This window comes from Pinus tabuliformis, chromosome 6 (assembly GCF_031772625.1).
Source record: "Pinus tabuliformis cultivar Carrire ecotype Pingquan chromosome 6, CPIR1, whole genome shotgun sequence".
Lineage (NCBI taxonomy): Eukaryota > Viridiplantae > Streptophyta > Pinopsida > Pinales > Pinaceae > Pinus > Pinus tabuliformis.
In genome coordinates, this window is record NC_142292.1 from 190,135,016 (window position 1) to 190,155,437 (window position 20,422).

The 20,422-nt window shown below is 37.4% G+C and overlaps 1 pseudogene; it reads left to right on the forward strand.

The window, feature by feature from the left end:
- The window catches only part of LOC149258103 (chromatin-remodeling ATPase INO80-like), a 59,004-nt pseudogene extending 39,405 nt beyond the window's left edge, over window positions 1–19,599 (forward strand).
- The last annotated feature ends 823 nt before the right edge of the window (window positions 19,600–20,422 follow it).

The window sequence follows — 20,422 nt, forward strand, 5'->3', positions numbered from 1 at the left end:
CACAATACATTCTTTGTCATTACAAGGATAAATTCCCTTAACCAGAGTGGCGTGTCTCTCCACGGGATGCCCTCAAGAACTCTCACTCCTATGGGAAAATTCCCTGAATAAGAGTGGCATGTCTCTCCATGAGACATCCTCCTATAGGAGCTATCACTCAAATGGGCCCTCCTTCAGCATGACAAGCTAATAAATTCTCACATGACATGGCATACAAGTATCTCTCAACATAACGATAATCAGGGATCTCAACAACAAAAACATAATCTCCACAAATAAGAAGAAAGACATAACATAATTGCATCACATAACTCCACTTTTGGGGTTGGCCAAAAAATTCAAAGCTTAGCTGTTGAAACAGACATCACCACCAAATTCATAGTGAAAAATCGTGTCAAATGGCTATAAAATTGACATCATTCTGTGTCTGTCAAAAATCAGCCTCCAAGGAAATCTTTTGGATTCCTCAAGATTCTACCAAGTTTCTTTGTTGTTGTCAGCCTGAATTTATGCTACACAGATGGGGAAACAGACCACATGGTTGGACTCCTGGCAAGAAAACGTGACAAAATGACTATAAACTTGTACAAAAATGACACTAGCACCTCTTTAAAGGAATCTTTTTGCAATCTCGGGGATTCCCCTACTTAGGGTTCCGTTGTCCAGGTAGCTCCTGGTTCCACCGCTCCTCCACTGCCAGTCCTCCTGTTGAGCAATTGAAATGGCTTTATATAAATATATGAGGGTGAATATAGCAACGAAACAATTGGCTCAGTTGGTTAGCGGTTCCGAGTTAGGAATTTTGGTTTGGGGAGGTCCCAGGGTCAAACTTGTGAGCCTCCCCATTTGTATGTCTGTGTTATATTTTTAAACACCAACAAATGGCATGATTTTTGGTGGTTATGGTGTGGTTACATAACATGGCATATGTGATATGCAGTTACATTTAACACGGCTTGAGTTCAGTCGATGGTTATATTAAATATGGCATTTGTTTTGGTTTTTTGTTGTTCCATCAGTAGACCAGCTGACTGTTAAGTCGAGCGGGTTAGACACCCGCTGAAACATGTATGCGATGGTTGTCGTGGGTGGGATCCAGGTCACGTGTGGCTCCGACCCACCATATGTTGTATCATATGTGACTGTTGGCGGGGTCGCAGGGGTGGCAACCCACCACCCCAAATTCGTATTTATTTTTATTTTTTATATATCAATAATTCAATTTTTCTTTCCGAAAAATTAATTAAGTGACAAATTCACCTATTCCGGCAGTCAAATTCTGTTTGCCAGGTTGCTGCCAAATTGTTTCCTTGTGAAGGTTGCCACTTTGCCAAGTTTGACGAAAACTTTAACCACGAATATCTTGAGCATACGAACTCGGATTTGAGTGTCATTCATGTCATTGGAATAAGGACAATGAACACTATGACATGTTCTTAGTTTCACTTCAATCCAATGATTTTGATTTTTGAGCTATTCCTTGCCACTTCAAAATTCTGAGCGTTCCTGGAGCCAACTAGATCACGAAGCCTTTGGATTCACTTAAGGGTACTGGCTATTGAACAATTGAAGGGTGGAGGTAACAGGTCTTTATATTTCCTGTGCATTTGTTGACTTCTATTTGGTTGGAGTGGAGGCGGGGAAAACCTCTCGTGTACTTGTCTCGATCAATAATTTGTGTTTAATCCCTTCAAAAAACCAACTCAATCTCTGCAATTTAGCTTAAGGATGAAAACTACAAATATGGACTAGCTAAAACTCTTTTATGGTTGGGTGGAGTGTTCTTGTCTCTAACTTTGTTTCCCATATTTTTTCTTAATCCAAGATAAGTCTCTCCATATGTAACACCTTCCATGAAACAATTATGTTAATATTGCTAAGTTTATTTGTATTATTCGCATGGAATGTATGTTATGATATTGTGTTGATTTTGTATTACCGCATAAATTGGGCAGAGTCTCTTGTGGTTAAAGGAATGAAGTAATGATCATTGTCTTCATATGGCTGAGATTCTGCATTGTTATCCTTAATGCAGGGTGAGGAGACATGTAAATGGATATGGACAATCAGCTTAGTGTTTTGTGTATATCTAACGAGGGATGTGCAATTGCTATAATAAAACATTGGGCACTGTTATATAAATTAATATTAATCTAATTGATCTTTGAACTTGACTAATGAGAAGGGCAATGGTAGCTCAAATTCATGTTGGCTAGTATAGGAAGACATGTGTCACACTCACAGTGAAAAAATATTCATTAGTACCATTGACATGATGAGTTGTATAGACCTCGCTATAATGGATGTAAGAATGCCTGGAAACTTAAACAAAACCATTGTAATCCATGGAAAAATATATGTAATTATATGCATCTATGAGTGAGGTTGAATTAGTGTTGTGTTGTTCAAACTTGGGCTTAATGCCTTACATATTTTATTAGGATTAAGCGCACACTAAACTTGTGACGTTATAGGCTTACACGTAGTGCATTAGGTTTTGCAATGGCACTGTAATATTATTTGGCCCACAGGAACTATAATTTAAACTAAATCAATATTTTTGGTGTTATAGACAAATCAAAGAAAAGAATTTGTTTCAGAAGTAGTTATGCTTCTTCTTCTTCTTCTTCTTCTTTTCCATTTTAATTAAATTCATTAATTAAAAATGTGTCATATGAACAAGTGACATATGAAATGAGTTATGGGTTTTTGGGCATGTGGTATTGATAATCTATGCTATTGGCTCATGGTATTATAATAGAGTTGTTAGATTACAAATTAAGAATCTCCATTAGAAAGTGGGGTTGAAATCTCCATAATTAAGAATCTTGTTACATAATTTTTAAAAATGTGTATATGTTTAACTTGCATATTAATTATTTTTATATTTGATAATAATAATAATAATTTTAAATAAATTTTTAATTTAGTTAATTTTTGTGATTATTTTAATTTTAGCCACTATGATGAAGTTCTTTTTTCTTATTATGAATTGATGTTTATTTACATTTACCATCCATTTAATTTATTTGGCTATGCTAGTTTTAGTAATTATGGAAAGATATCTATACGTGTGTCTGCCTCAACAAATACCTTCTAACAAATAAAAGTCAATTTAGTGATAGGCCAATATAGGAGAACATGATCATTGTCTAGATTTTATATCTTTGTCTTCCATGATGGCTGCTGATAAAAGGATTAGAAATCAGAACTATGTTGGAATGGGAGAACCTTCCAAAAAGTATGAGACTCTTCAGGGCGGGTTGAAAGTGCTATCATCATCATGTGACTCAAGCCAAAATTTTGGTCTGCAAGTATTTGATTCTAATTTGGAATCATTGCTAGCACAACATGAATCATTAGACAGTCAAAGGTTGATTATGTTTGAAACAGGTAAATTACAAGTTTTTTATGTGAAGGTCTTGGAGAAAGGGGGTAGCTATGAGATTATTGAACACAAGCTACCAAAAAAGCATCCCATACAAAAAGATCCATCTGTGGTTGAAAGGGAGGATGCTGAGAAAATTGCAAAGAACTGGGCCAACATTGTCAAAAGAAACTTGCCAAAACACCATAAAACTTTCTCATTATATCACAGAAAACAATCAAATGATGCTAAAAAGTTTGCAGAATATTTCCAAAAGGAGGTTAAAGCTAGATTTTCTTGGTACTTGAAGTTGATGAAGGTTGCATGAATGCGCACTAGGAAATTAGCTCGAGACATACTGTTATTCTGGAAAAAAGCAGACAAACAGGCTGAAATTTGGAAAAAGGAAGAGAGGGATGCAACAGAAGCTTTGAAGCGTGAGGAAGAGCTTAGAGAATCTAAAAGGCAACAACATAGGCTAAACTTTTTTACTTTCACAGGCAGAGCCTTACAATCATTTCATGCGGAATAAAACAACTTCTTAGCCTATTGAACCTTCAATGCTAGCTATTGGAGCCTCTATTGTCGAAGATGTGGGTCAAAAAATAGATGATGTGAAACTGATGGAGGAAGAAGATCTAGAAGAAAATGCATTTAAATAAGAATCCATTAGAGTTGCAAAGAACACAGACTCTGAACAGAGAAAATTAAAATAAATGAGTGCATTTGATTACGAGTGTTTAAAATTTTGTGGAGCTGATAGCCTGACACTGGAGGGTGTGGTTGAAGGTTCTAGCAACATGGATTTGCTCAACCCTTCCTCAATGCCTCTTACCTCATCGGTGCAAACACCAAAAATGTTCACTGGTATTCTGAAACAGTACCAACTCAAGGGTCTTCAATGGTTTGTAATTGGTTATGAACATGGACAGAATGGCATCCTAGCTGATGAAATGGGTTTAGGCAAGACCATTCAAGCAATGGCATTCTTAACTCATTTAGCTGAGGCAAAGAACATATGGGGACCATTTCTTGTGGTTGCACCTGACTGATGAAATTGGAAGGTTCTGTCCTGATTTGATATCTCTCCCTTACTGGGGTAATGAATGGATTGTACTTCAAAAAAATATAAATCCTAAACGACTTTATCGAAGGGAAGCAATTTTTCATATACTTGTCACAAGATACCAGCTCCTTGTAACTGATGAGAAGTACTTAAGGCAAGTTAAATGAAAGTATATGGTTTTACATGAAGCTCAAGTGATTAAGAGTTCAAATAGAATACGATGGAAAACACTCTTGGGTTTCAACTGTCGAAATTACCTTTTGCTTACTGGAACGCCCATTCAAAATAAGATGGCAGAACTTTGGGCACTGCTTGATTTTATCATGCCAACATTGTTTGATAGCCATGAGAAATTAAATGAATGGTTCTCCAAAGGAATAGGAAACCACGCAGAGCATGGAGGAACTTTGCATGAACACCAACTTAATCAACTACATGTTGTCCAAGAAAGATGTGATCACTGAAATGACTAATAAAAATGAAGTAACTATGAACTACACATTGAGCTCTCACCAACAAGCCTTTTATCAGGCTATCAAGAATAATATTTATGTAGCCAAATTACTTGATAGTTCCTGAGGTCATATAAACTACAAAAAGGTTGAAAACCTCATGAACATTTTTATCCAGTTGTGGAAGGTACGCAATCATCTAGAGTTATTTGAAAGGAATGAAGGGCACATGTTTATGTACTTCAGGCAAATTGGGAATTATCTTTTACCACCACCTTTTGATGAACTGGAAGATATACACTATGTTGGAAGTCGAAATCTTATCTCATACAAGATTCCCAAGCTAGTCTACAGAGAGGGTATTAAGAGCCAACCCATGTTCTGTTCTAGATTAGTTCAGGGGTTTCGGCAGAGATGTTTGAACAACTTGTTTAATGTCTATTCACCTGAAAATATTCATTCATCAATTTTTCCACGACAAGTAGAAGGGGAATCTTCTTTTCCTACTAAAAGTGGCACATTTTGGTTTTTTTGTATGATTGGCCTCTCGCCAGCTGAGGTTGATTTTCTTGCTACAAGTTCATTTGTGGAGTAGATGCTTTATTCTTTAGTGAAATGGGATCGCCAATTTTTAGATGAAATTATTGAAGGCTTCATGGAAACTGAGAAGGATATCTTGCAGTATGATCAGATTGAAGAAGACAAAGTGAGAGCTATCAGTAGATTGTTGATGTTGCCAACACGTGCAGAGTCAATCTTTTGGAGAAGAAAGTGTGCTACTGGTCTTGGAAGTGTACGATATGAAGGATTAGTCATCTCCCATCAAGACCATTGTATTAATAATATTGGACTGTTAAAATCTGTTTATTCATTCATTATGCCAATTCAAGAACCCCCGATTGATGTCATCTTCTCAGATAGGAGTTTTTCATGTTAGGATGCAAAATAACTTCATCATCCATTGATGAAAAAACTACTTGTTGGTTTTTCTCATACATCCAAGTTCAATGGTCCTACAAAACCTCGGGATCCTCATTATTTGATTAAAGAAATAGACTCATATTTATTCTCTGAACAACCAGTTCTTCAGCTTACAAATAGAATATTCGGATCTTCACCTCCTTTGCAAAGCTTTGATCTTGCAAAAATTCTTACAGATTCTGGGAAGCTACAGACATTAGATGCTTTGCTGAAATGCCTCCATGCTGAAAACCATTGAATTCTTTTGTTTGCTCAAATGACTAAAATTCTCAATATTCTTGAGGACTGTGTTTGGTCAATTTAGTGTGATCTAAATTGCTATTTATAATGTCAACCCGGGGTTCGTAAACTGACGAAGTGAAGTGTACTATATGTACTAGATAACCATTTCTTTAATCTTTTGTCGTTTTTGAGTTTTTTTTTTAGTTTATTTTTGGATTTATCTTTCCCTAATCTGTGATGGTGAGAGTGAAAGTGAAGTATGAAGTATGGACAGTGATGGTGGTTTCTACAGTGATTTCCTCAAACTTGAAAGTGCTCAAGAAGAAAGCTAAACTAAAATCAATTCTTAAGAGAAAGTAAATGCATCAAAAAGTGAACTAATGACAATGGCCCAGTATCCTTGCTGCTGAATGAAAAGAAAGTAAAAACTAAACTTAAAGCAACTCAAACCAAAAGCAAAGCAACTAATTCACACTACTCAAACTCTTCAGATCCTTTACCCTTCAGCTCAATCTACCTTGTGGGAAGTAATCATGAATAAGTCAAGCAATATGCTATCTAAATGACAAGAAATTAAATTGCATGAAAGAAACTAGTCACACTACTTTAACTCTTCTAGTCCTTTACCCTTCAGCTCAATCTACCTTGTGGGAAGCAACCATGAATAAGTTTAAGCAATATGATAACTAAATTGCAAGAAAGTAAATTGCAGAAAAGAAACTAATCACACTACTTCAACTCTTCTGATCCTTTACCCTTCAGCTCAATCTACTTTGTGGGAAGCAATCATGAATAAGTTTAAGCAATATGATAACTAAATCACACTACAGTTAGTGATATTCTGATTTCTTGCTAATAGAGACACTTCACTATAGAAAGAAACCATAAATTGATGAGTAGTATGATATCCAAATAACAAAGAAAATAAGTAAGCAAATCACAACTTGGAAAAGACAGTGCTGAAATTAAACTTCAGAAAATGAAAGAACTTCAGAAAATGAAAGTTAGCAGGAAGGACAAGATGATCTCATATGCCAATAGTTATCAAAAAGATGAAAATTTGCTCGGGCTGCCTAAGAAAACCTGCAGAAAAGCACTGATCAGTTGACAATTATAAGAAAGTAGAGATGAAAATCTAAACAGCAATGAGTTAAGAAACATCAAAAGTATGTTATGTACAAGCTAATGATACAAAAACATAATAAAACCAAATGAAAACTTTACAAGGCTTCAGCGTGCAGGGGCCCTCTGCCACTTCGGCCGGTCACAAGTAATCACACGAATAAGCTCAGAAAAGTCTCCTCATATATTAAAACAGCAATATGTATAAACAGTGGGGTGACAACACGATAGTTCAGAAATTACATATCAAGGAAAAACTTCTTTACAGCGTTCATCGACGCGTTATTTATAATGACAAAATGCTGAGACTAGCTAACTAACTCCTACGCTATTGACTGTATTGACAAAGACACATAGATCCCTTCAGCCGAGATCTAGCGTAATTGTCATCATGTTTATTAAATCTCTGGAGTGGTTGCTGTTAGATTCCGGTTACAGAAGTGATCTCCAAGTGTGCTGGTGTCTTCGTGAGCTGAGGACTGTGCCACGTAACGTTCACGTGCTCAAAACAGAGACGTGCCACCGCTGGACTCTTTGGTTGGCTCTACCTTTGACCTTCGTTGACCGTGACCTTCCATGGATGATTTGGGTGCTTTGAAGGGACACGTTCCATGTATTCATCGCCTGGAGCTTGCCCATGTGGCTCGTTTCTTCATAGGACACCTGTAGCACAACTTTTAACAAAATAGCTGCGGAATCCTGTGCTGGCTGCAGAAACCTGTGTTGGCTGCGGAAATTGACAAGTTTCCGTAGCTGCATGAACAAAAAACTAAACCAAACAACAGCCATAAGTATAGTCAGAAAACCATGTAAAGAACTCTTTTTAAACTGTAATGCAATGATTTAGCAGCTGGGTGGATGCAATAAGTGGAAAAGGAAGGCTGAGAGGGTGTATATGAAGGTGCAGGTTTGAGGCTCAACATACCCCCACTGTGAAGGTGTTGCATGTCCTCATGCAACCAAAATTGAGTTATTTCCCTCTAATCCATGTGTTCTGATGCTTCTGCAAGGACATTTAGCCCTCTTTTCTTCTTCCTTGATGCTAACATCATCCTTGGCTTCCTGACTAGGCATTTGAACTTGAGGTTAATCAATGCTCTGCTTAACTTTTGGCACTTCTTCTTCAGTTTTCTGTTTTTCTTTTGCCACAGTCCTAAATGGAGCATAGTATTATCATGGACAATCTTGTCTACTTTACTCTGCTCTTTGAGTGCTTCATTTTCTTGTATAATATGCCTATTTAGGACTTCTAACTCAAATATTTCCTGTTTCAAAGACTGAACTTGTGCATCAGGTGGCAGAGAGGTACTTGGTCCTGCAGCTGATTGTTCTAAGGTTTCCAGGTAATTGTATGCTTCTTGCTGATTAGAATCTACCTTAGGTGTCTTTCTCGGCCTAAACTCAAATTCTGGTGAAGGAGGACTGCTTTCTCTTTCCAGCCGAAAAGGGCTTTCCTCACGTGGAGGACCTGACTCAATGCTTGGCTGAGTTGGAGATTTCTCAAGTGTCTCTTTATCTAAATCAATAAAGTGAGACTGTTTTTCTTTGGTTTTATTCCCCTTCCCTTTTAGCCTAGTGCTCCTTCTTAAGTATGAACTAGTACTATTTTCTTGTGCAGTCTGTTTTCCTCTTTGCTTTTTCTTGGTTATGGTAGCAGCTTGAAGATCTATTAATCTCTCTGACAGAGGTTGATAATATTCTTCTATGGATTGCTCAGGGGATGTATAGACTTCTTGGATAGTCCTTTTGCCTTTTTCCCTTTTCTGTTCCTTACTTCTAGCTCTATCTTCTGTTCCTTTTTGGACAGTTTCTTGAATTTCTATTGTAGGGGAGTCTTGGATTGTAATGCTTTTTTCTTTCCTCCTACTTTTCCTTGGAATTTTTGGTGGACTGCTTCCAGAGGCCTCATACTGCTCTTGGAAGTAGTTCCTTGTCAAGAATTGCCCCCAAGTATCCTTAGTTTTCTTCAACTGTTCCTCAATAAGAATTTTGATGAATCCATGGTGGTAAAGATGAGGTTCAATATTGCCTACATGTTTTTGAACTGTAAAACTCATCTTTTTCAAACTTGATAGCAGAAAATGAGGCAAATTAAGAGTGTGACCGTCCATGAAATTCATCATCAGTCTGACATGATACATATACATAGAGCCAAAACGACCTTCACATGTGATAAATTTCTGAATGACTAACAATAGACTAGACCATTCCTCTTTTAATACGTTAACAGGGATGCCTCTTGTTAATACAGTGGTATCCATACCTTGGTTTTGTAGCATTGTTCTCCATATTTGATCTTCCACACTTCTATTTTTAAACCACCTTTCACCTTCCTGAGGTAGCCCGTGGCAGCTGCTATTGTGGCCTCGGTCACTGTAAATTTCAAGTCTCCAACCTCCACTGTTTGTCCATTAAAGGACCTTGCAAAAGCTTTGGTCACTTCCTTGTTATAGCCCTTAAACTTCTGGATAAACCGTAGCCATCTGACTTTCTTCAGCAGTTCCTTAACTTGCGGATAACCCTCCAAGTATTTCGATCCTTCCGGCTCAGCTCTCAGTAATTTTCCCATTCTTTGTTTTAAATTCCATTGAGAGTTCTTCTGTGTGTGAGGGTTAAGAGGAAAAAATAGCTCTGTTCAGGGTTTTGGATAGACTGTAATGACGGTAGTTAGGGTTTAGAGCAAACTGTAGTGACGACAGTTGGAAATAGAGAACAGTGAGTGAACAATAGTAAACGAGTTCATAAAATGAAATGTGGACGCATGCAAAGAGTATGATATAAGTGGAGTATGAGTGGAGTGATAAGTGGTGGAGTAACGGCAAGATTCCTTCGAGTCGGATAGCTGTGTATGAGATCTTACACGTCTCAACAGACGACTGCGGAAATTACAGTTGGGAAGAGCCGTAGCACAATAGGTCATGTCTCAAGAGTACGGGTAATAATTAGAAGTGCAGTCACATTTGAGTTCAAACTCGGAGTAATCATGAGACCGTTAGGGAGATAAATGCGAGGTGTGTGGAGTGACATTGCGGAATAAGAGTGATAGTGGGCTAATATATCAAATCATTGCACATAGGAGAGCCTGTTATGGTTTAATAACTATACGTAATTATGACTTGAATCATTATTTGATAAAGATTTTTGATCATACCTTTGGAAGCTTTGTCAATTCTTGCTCAAGGCTTCTAACCAGTTTCTCTTCTTTGATATCTTGAGATGCCCCATGTCTTTAGCTCAATTACACCTGCATTTCATGATTATGGCACTAACGGTTGATTGTATTTTTGAAAACAGAGTGATGCTGGCTGCGGAAATCGTTTCTGGCTGCCGAAACTGCCTCTGGCTGCGGAAATGGTTCCCAGCTGCGGAAACTGAGACAGCACCCCCTTGTTTGCACAAAGATAGTTAGAAAAGAACTAATTGAATGAAAATAGTCCTGAAGGGGACTTTTATTGATGGAGTGAAATGGAATGAGTGAAAGTGAAAATGAAGTGGAATGGAGATGAAAATGAGATGGAGGTGAAGTGAAATGACAAGTGAGATGAAGTGAAGATGGAAGGAGAAGGAGAGGAGATTTTTTTTTGGAAAATATAGAGTGTCAAGTATCCCTGATTTTCACTCTATATTTTCTGCATAAGACCGCCAATCTGGGATTGGTTTTCAGGCTTATACACATTTTTTTTTTTGAAAGAAACAAAGATTAGGCTGGTGGAAGAGAAGGATTCTTCTCCACCAACCTTATTGCAGAATTCTCTTGGAATATTTTGACAAACTCCTCTTTTGAAAGTGGCTTATGATAAATTTTCAATCGGTGGCCATTCACAATAAGAGGAGTCTGATGTTCATCAATGGTCTTGATTCTTACTGCTCCATTGTTAAAGACTTTATCAATCTCATATGGCCCAAGCCAATGAGTCTGAAGCTTCCCTTTGAAGTCTTTAAACTTGGAATCAAACAATAAAGCCCAATCTCCCTCTTGAAACTTTCTCTCTTTAATATATCTGTCATGCCACTTAGTTCTTTGATGTTGAACTAGATCAGTCCTTAAAATTACATCTTGTCTGATCTCGTCTAGCTCATTCAGCTGCTCCATTCTGTGCTTTTGGGCTTCTGATAGATTCATCCCCAATTGGACTGCCATCTTGAAAGTCTTGACTTGAAACTCAATGGGGAGCAGGACTTCTTTCCCATAAACAAGTTCATAGGGAGAATGTCCTGTTGTGTTCCTCCATGTAGTTTTGTAGGCCCATAAGGCTTCAGGAAGCCTTTCTGCCCAATCCCTTCTGTGAAGATGAACAGTTTTGGTGATGATGCTCTCAAGAACTTTGTTTGTGGATTCGACTTGACCATTTGCTTGAGGATGGTAAGGGGTAGATTTTATGTGCTTGATTTTGTATTCTTCCATCAGCTTCTCCATCAAGTTAGATGTAAATTGACTTCCCTGATCTGTCACAATTTCTCTTGGGACACCAAAATGAGTAAAAATATCCTCAAAAAGAAATTGAACAACTGAATTTTCAGTGGCAGAAGGCAATGCCTTGGCTTCTACCCATTTAGTGATATAATAAGTGCAAACCAATATATATTTCTTTTGTCTAGATGGTGGATTAATGGGTCCAATGAAATCTAAAGCCCATTTTTCAAAGGGTTCGATGAGTACCTGTGGCTGTAATGGCATTTCATTTGAAAGAGTCGGTCTCCCAACTCTCTGGCAGCTGTCACACCTTCTAACATATTGTTTTGCATCTTTGAAGAGAGAAGGCCAATAATATCCTAAAGAAAGGATTTTATAGGCCGTCCTCTTGTCAGCAAAGTGTCCACCGCATGGTTCATCATGACATGCCTTGAGGATGTCAGGCATTTCATCTTCCCGAACACATCTTCTGATCACACAATCTAGCCCTGTTTTAAACAATTCATTAGAAATCCATGAATAATTTGAACTCTCCTGAATAATTTTCCTTTTCTCATTAGGAAATAAGTGTGGAGGTAGCTTCCCTGTAACCAAATAGTTAGCAATATCTGCATACCAAGGAGTTTTAGTAGTTACTGCAAACAAATATTCATCTGGAAACTTATCCTCTACAGGAGAATCTTCGTTAGTATTTTGGATTCTAGACAAGAAATCAGCTACTGTATTTTGTTTCCCTGGTCTATCTAACACAGTAATATTGAATTATTGTAAAAGTAAAAGCCATCTTGTAACTTTGCCATTAGTAACAGGTTTGTTCATGAGATATCTAATTGCAGAATGATCAGTATGGACAAAAGTTTCATAGCCTGTTATATAATGTCTAAATTTGTTGATTGCATGAACAACAGCTAAGAACTCTTTTTCAGTCACAGTATAATTTAACTCAGTGGGAGTCAAATTTTTACTGGTGTAGTAAATGGCATAAGGAACTAAATCCTTTTGACCCAACACAGCTCCTAGAGCTGTATCTGAAGCATCTGTAGAAATATGGAAAGGAAGTTTCCAATTTGGCCCTCTCAAAATGGGTGCTTCAGATATTCTTATTTTCAAAGTTTCAAATGCAGATTGACAATCAGGATCCCACTTGAATTCACAGTCTTTTGTAAGTAATTTGAAGAGTGGAGATGCTATTTTGGTGAAGTTTTCAATAAATCTTCTATAATATCCAGTAAATCCAAGAAAACTTCTAACATCTTTTTGACAATTTGGAATAGGCAACTTGGAGATGACTTCAACTTTTGATCTATCAACTTTAATCCCATCTCCTGAAGTATGATGTCCTAAAACAATCCCTTCAGTAAACATCATAAAGCATTTCTCATGACTTAATGAAAGGTTTGTTTCTTTACATCTTATAAGGACTTTTCCCAAATTCTCTAATGCCTCTTCAAATGAATTACCATAAACTGTAAAATCATCCATATAAACCTCTACACAATCATGAATTAGATCAGAAAAGATTCCTAGTACTGCCCTTTGAAATGTTGCAAGTGCATTACATAATCCAAAAGGAAGTACTCGGTAAGCAAAAGTTCCCCATGGACAAGTAAATGTGGTCTTGTCCTGATCTTCAGGTGCTACCTGAATCTGATTGTAACCACTAAAACCATCCAAAAATGAGAAATATTTTTTGCCTGCTAAAGTATCTAATACATGATCAATAAAGGGTAAAGGAAAGTGATCCTTCAAAGTTGCTTTGTTTAATTCTCTGTAATCAATGCAAACCCTCCATTTACCATTATTTTTAGGTACTAGAACCAAAGGATAAACCCACCGGCTATCTGAAATTGGGTAAATGAAGTTTACATTAAGTAACTTTTGGAGCTCTTCTTTCACTATCTCCCTAAGGTTTGGATTCATCCTTCTTTGAGGTTGTCTGATTGGTCTACTGTTTTCCTCAATGTAGATGTGATGAATGCAAGTCTTAGGGTCAATACCTTTCATATCGGTATACTCCCATGCAAATGCAGTAGAATGTTTTTGCAAGATTTTGGTTAGCTCTTCCTGTTGTGATTTTTCCAAGTTTTTGTTGATATTAATGTTTTTCCTGGAAAAATCTCAATGGCAGAACTACCAAACTCTTCCATAGAGAAAAGAGACATTTGTCTAGATGATAGACACTCAATGTCAGAATCCAATTGAAATTGTGTGTGGTCATATTCTGAAGATGGTTCAAAGTTTTCTAATGTGTTCAAAATTTGACTATCTTCACTGATCTCAGAAATGGTAAAGACAGGTTGTATAGTATCTTCATCATCAACCCACTCATTATCTCCTATTTCTGTAATTGCTTTTGCTGGAGGATACAGATTGAACTTCTTTGTCGAATTACCATCAGAAATATACATATCCCCAGACCTACAACTGATAAAAGCATCAGCTGTGGCTAGCCAAGGTCTTCCTAAGATGAGAGGATGTCCTCCTAGATTACTCTTGGGAGTTAAAATCATGAAATCCACTGGATATTCCCACGAGTCTAAGGAGACTGAAATATCTTCTAATACACCATCTGGTTTAATAATTGATCGATCTGCAAGTTGCAATAAAGTAGGTGTAAAAAGAAGATTAGGAAGTTTTAGCTGTTCCATAGTCTGTCTACTCATGATGTTGATAGCAGCCCCTAAATCAATCAAAGTATTTGGTATTTCTACCCCATTGATATGTGTTTTGACAATTGGACTACCGGGATCTACATATTTCTGCATAGTAATTTTTCCCATCATGATATCTGCAATTTTCCCTACCAGGTGGATTCTTCTTGTATCTCTTGGTTTCCTTCCTGGTCTTTTAAGACTCAACTCCTTTATTGTTTTTGCTAGAATAGGAATCTCTTTAATGGCTTGTAACAAGGGAATCTTGATACAGACATTCTTCAATTCATCTAGAAAATCATAGTCAGGCAACAAGATTTGTTTTTCCACCCCTTTGTCAATTTGTAATCTTTCAGGAAAAGGAGGTGTGGATGAAGATGCAGGTTGCTCAACTATAGGAGTTGTGGGGGTTAACTCTTTTTCTTTTTCTTTTTGAGTACTTGGGTTTTGAAGAGATGCTTCAGAACCCTTATTGGCTTCAAGAGAATCTTCCTCAAAAATGCTTTGCTTTTGAGCATTTATAGAAGGCTTATCTAGGACTCTACCTGATCTGAGTTGTACATCATTGAGAGGAACAATCATATAGGCAGGAAATTGTTGACCTTCCATCATGTAAGCATTTTGAGGGTTTTTGTTATTGGGGTTTGGTAATGGCTGAGAAGGAAGTTGATTTGAATTTTGTTGGAATGGAAGCAAGAGTTGAGAATTTGGATTTTGTTGAGAAGGTTGTTGTTGTTGTGGAAATGGCAATGATAGTTGTGGGTTTTGATTTGGAAGTTGTGGAGCTTGTTGGTTTTGAAAAGATGCGGGATATTGATAAAATTGAGCAAATCTCCCATAAGGATTTTGCGTACCTTGTACCCATGATTGAAAAGGATTTTGAGGTTGGGACCAAGGTTGTTGCCAAGGATTCCAATTTGGTGGGGGTTGAAAATTCATAGAGTTGCTAAACCCTTGATTTTGTTGCCCCTGCCAAGGTCTCCTTGCAACAAAACAAAGAGTTTCAATTGTATTTGGATCTTCTTGAAAGACAACTTTGAACCCAGGAATTGAAGGACAATCCTTGGTCTCATGATTCTCTGAACAAATTACACATGTTTCTACAACTTTTGCATCCAAGGGACATTCCCTTAGAGCATGTTTCTTCCTACTCTTTGGACAAAAGATGGCCAAAGCCTCAGCTTCTGCTTTCTGCTTATTGTGAATCTTAAGGGTGTCTAGTTGCTCACTAAGACTCCCTAAGATGTCAGTTTTGAATTCATCAAGCATGTTGCCAATCTCAGCCCTACTTACTGATCCAGTTGCAGATTTGTTTGCTCTGATGAGAGAAGGATCTCTAGGCCCTTTTTGAGTTTTAGATTTCCCCCTTGAGAGATGGACACATAGCTCTGCTATATCATGAAGTGGAAGTTGAGATATGTCTCCTTTTCCCATCATGGTCAAAATATCTATCCATTCATCTCTAATGGCTTTTAATAGAAGGGCTTTCAAGGTCTCCTCATCTAAGTTACTCATTTTTGCTCTTTTCAGGTTGTATTGAAATCTTTCAAGTAAATCCTCCAAGTTTGCATCTTCTCTTTGCACCATTTTGAATACCTCATCCTTGTGATTGGTGGGCATACAATAGTCCAGGTACCTATCCAAAAATGTTTGTTTCATATCATTCCAAGTCCTAATGGATTGAGTGAGTAATCCCATGAACCATTTCAAGGCTGCTCCTTTCAATGTTGAAGGAAACAGTTTGAGTTTTTGAGAGTCTTCCAGATAATCATATGTTCGACACACGACCTCAAACTCAAATAGAAATGTTTCAGGGTCCTCATTCCTTAACCCATGGAAGTTTGGGAGGACAGATGGTGAGATGTTTTTCATTGTGGCTCGGGAGTCCTCATCGACTATAGGAAATCCGAATGAGTTATCTCCATCCCTATTTCTCCCAATGTTACCTCTACCTCCTCCATTGTTTCCTCCTCCTCCTCTACCTCTACCTCTACCTCTACCAAATCCAGTTGCTCCTTCCTCTGTCATGGTAGTTTCCCTGGAGACTTCAGAGTCTTCTGGTTCTTCTACTAAGGGTGAATGAGAAGGAATTTCTCCCTCTTCTTCTTCAGATGATTCTACTTCTTCAATTACAATTTGTCTCTCTGTAGAAGGAAGGAAAGGATCTCTTTCTAGTTCAGATTCGATGGAAGGTGTGGGAGAGTCGACTCCTGCCTCTTGAATTCCAGGAATCCTAGGGCTAGGAGTGTAAGTTGGAGATGATGGAGGTGTCTCTTGTCTATTCCTTGAAGTAGATGGAGTTGTAAAATCGAACTCTTGGCTCTAGCTAAAAACCTTCCCCTAGAATCTCTTGCTCTATGCATGTCATTTTTTTTATTTTTCTTCAAGTTGGGCTAATAATTCTCTTTCTGATCTTCCAGGTCACTCTAGGTGCAAGAAGAGAGCATACTCAAGAAACTATTAAACCAATAACTTTCTCTTTTCTGATCCTCCAGATCACACTAAGTGCAAGAGGAGAGCATACTTTGAGAGGTTATCAATTTTCCTTCCTTGAAATTTTCTTGTTTTTTTTAATTTAGAAATTGGCTACCTAATTTCACTTCCCCGGCAACGGCGCCAAAATGTTTGGTCAATTTAGTGTGATCTAAATTGCTATTTATAATGTCAACCCGGGGTTCGTAAACTGACGAAGTGAAGTGTACTATATGTACTAGATAACCATTTCTTTAATCTTTTGTCGTTTTTGAGTTTTTTTTTTTAGTTTATTTTTGGATTTATCTTTCCCTAATGTGTGATGGTGAGAGTGAAAGTGAAGTATGAAGTATGGACAGTGATGGTGGTTTCTACAGTGATTTCCTCAAACTTGAAAGTGATCAAGAAGAAAGCTAAACTGAAATCAATTCTTAAGAGAAAGTAAATGCATCAAAAAGTGAACTAATGACAATGGCCCAGTATCCTTGCTGCTGAATGAAAAGAAAGTAAAAACTGAACTTAAAGCAACTCAAACCAAAAGCAAAGCAACTAATTCACACTACTCAAACTCTTCAGATCCTTTACCCTTCAGCTCAATATACCTTGTGGGAAGTAATCATGAATAAGTCAAGCAATATGCTATCTAAATGACAAGAAATTAAATTGCATGAAAGAAACTAGTCACACTACTTTAACTCTTCTGATCCTTTACCCTTCAGCTCAATCTACGTTGTGGGAAGAAACCATGAATAAGTTTAAGCAATATGATAACTAAATTGCAAGAAAGTAAATTGCAGAAAAGAAACTAATCACACTACTTCAACTCTTCTGATCCTTTACCCTTCAGCTCAATCTACCTTGTGGGAAGCAATCATGAATAAGTTTAAGCAATATGATAACTAAATCACACTACAGTTAGTGATATTCTGATTTCTTGCTAATAGAGACACTTCACTATAGAAAGAAACCATAAATTGATGAGCAGTATGATATCCAAATAACAAAGAAAATAAGTAAGCAAATCACAACTTGGAAAAGACAGTGCTGAAATTAAACTTCAGAAAATGAAAGAACTTCAGAAAATGAAAGTTAGCAGGAAGGACAAGATGATCTCATATGCCAATAGTTATCAAAAAGATGAAAATTTGCCCGGGCTGCCTAAGAAAACCTGCAGAAAAGCACTGATCAGTTGACAATTATAAGAAAACAGAGATGAAAATCTAAACAACAGTGAGTTAAGAAACATCAAAAGTATGTTATGTACAAGCTAATGATACAAAAACATAATAAAACCAAATGACAACTTTACAAGGCTTCAGCGCGCAGGGGCCCTCTGCCACTTCGGCCGGTCACAAGTAATCACACGAATAAGCTCAGAAAAGTCTCCTCATATATTAAAACAACAATATGTATAAACAGTGGGGTGACAACACGATAGTTCAGAAATTACATATCAAGGAAAAACTTCTTTACAGCGTTCATCGACGCGTTATTTATAATGACAAAATGCTGAGACTAGCTAACTAACTCCTACGCTATTGACTGTATTGACAAAGACACGTAGATCCCTTCAGCCGAGATCTAGCGTAACTGTCATCATGTTTATTAAATCTCTGGAGTGGTTGCTGTTAGATTCCGGTTACAGAAGTGATCTCCAGGTGTGCTGGTGTCTTCGTGAGCTGAGGACTGTGCCACGTAACGTTCACGTGCTCAAAACAGAGACGTGCCACTGCTGGACTCTTTGGTTGGCTCTACCTTTGACCTTCGTTGACCGTGACCTTCCATGGATGATTTGGCTGCTTCGAAGGGACACGTTCCATGTATTCGTCGCCTGGAGCTTGCCCATGTGGCTCGTTTCTTCATAGGACACCTGTAGCACAGCTTTTAACAAAATAGCTGCGGAATCCTGTGCTGGCTACGGAAACCTGTGCTGGCTGCGGAAATTGACAAGTTTCCGCAGCTGCATGAACAAAAAACTAAACCAAACACTAGTCATAAGTATAGTCAGAAAACCATGTAAATAACTCTTTTTAAACTATAATGCAATGATTTAGCAGCTGGGTGGATGCAATAAGTGGAAAAGGAAGCTAAGAGGGTGTATATGAAGGTGAGGGTTTGAGGCTCAACAGACTGCATGAATTACAGGAAGTACAAATATATTTGTTTGGATGGATCTTCAACCATAATGGATCGTCATGACATGGTCAGGGACTTCCAAAACAAGCAAGATATATTTTTCTTTTTATTAAGCACAAGAGTTGGGGGGCTGGGAATCAATCTCACAGCTGTTGATATTTTTATATTCTATGACAGTGATTAGAATCAAAATTTCGACTTATAGGCCATGGGCAGGGCACATTAGCTAGGAAAAACAAAGGAAGTCACAGTGTGCAGGGTAAGGATAGGTAGAGAAAGAGAAAGGGCATGTCCAACACAACAAAATCTATTCAGACCAATGCTGAAGGTGATGCTTATTTAGAGGATTCTGTAGTAGCACAAGAGAATGCTATTGAACTAGATACTGGAAAGGCAGGAACTAGAAAGATAAAATTTAATTTGGAGAGGAAGCCATCTTCAAAACCTAAAAATTCACAGGAAACTATAAAGGATTCAGAGGCACCTCTAGAACAAATTGATCCTAAACATTTGAGAAAAGATAGCAATTCTAAACAAAAAGGAACACTTGGGAAGAGAATGAAGAAGACTTCAAATGATGTCTCACAACCAGGCATACCTATTGAGAAAGTTGGAGAGTCTGTAGAATCCCCTTCTTTTGTTAATACAGTAATATTGATGCCAATGTAGAAATTGAAGAAGAAAATTCTTCTCGTAGCTGGTCTTCTCCAAGATAGAAGCCCATTTATTGGGTTTATCTTTAACCATCATTGCAATGCTATTGGTACTAGATGATCACATTGGCCTTGGTCTTATCCAACAAAAAGCATATGATGGCATGAATTTGTACAAGTATGATCAGTAGTATAAAGTGGTACACTGCTATGATTCATGTTCATTCTACCTTTTGGTCCTTTGAAACTACTATGTAGTGATACACATATTCCCTGTTCTCAAAGTGCTTAAGCTAACGTAACTCCCATGCTCTTAGACTCAAATTATGCACAAAAAACTTGAAGCAGGATATTTTTTGGCATATGAGAGGTTTGAGATCTATCTGAGGCCGGTTCAATGTATTTTATGCTCTATAATGTTCTCAAATTACCTATGCAACAAAGTTGAAGTCGACTAAAAAACAACACTAGCCTTGGTGAGTGAATCCTGGAAGCAGAAAAATATTTACAAAGGAGTATCACTTATAGAATAGGTGTACAGGTAAAGGTCATGAATGCCTTCCAAATAAGAGGAAATACAAGTATACAGGGGCTAGACATGTTGTAAGGGGAGTTAGAGAAATTACATCCCACAAATTCCTTTGATAATAGCAGTTATTCTTATTCATAGTATGTTCAATTGATCAAATGAGGGCATATTTTAACTAGGGATGACAGTAAAAATAACAGAGATTTAGTAAACATATCAATAGATAAATAGAAAATCCTGCAATATATTTATCTCCAATGTGGACATTATATGAGTATATATATTAGCAACCTTTTTCATACATTACTCAAGATCCATTTACTAGGAATTAAAAGACATACTATTCAACATTGTGAG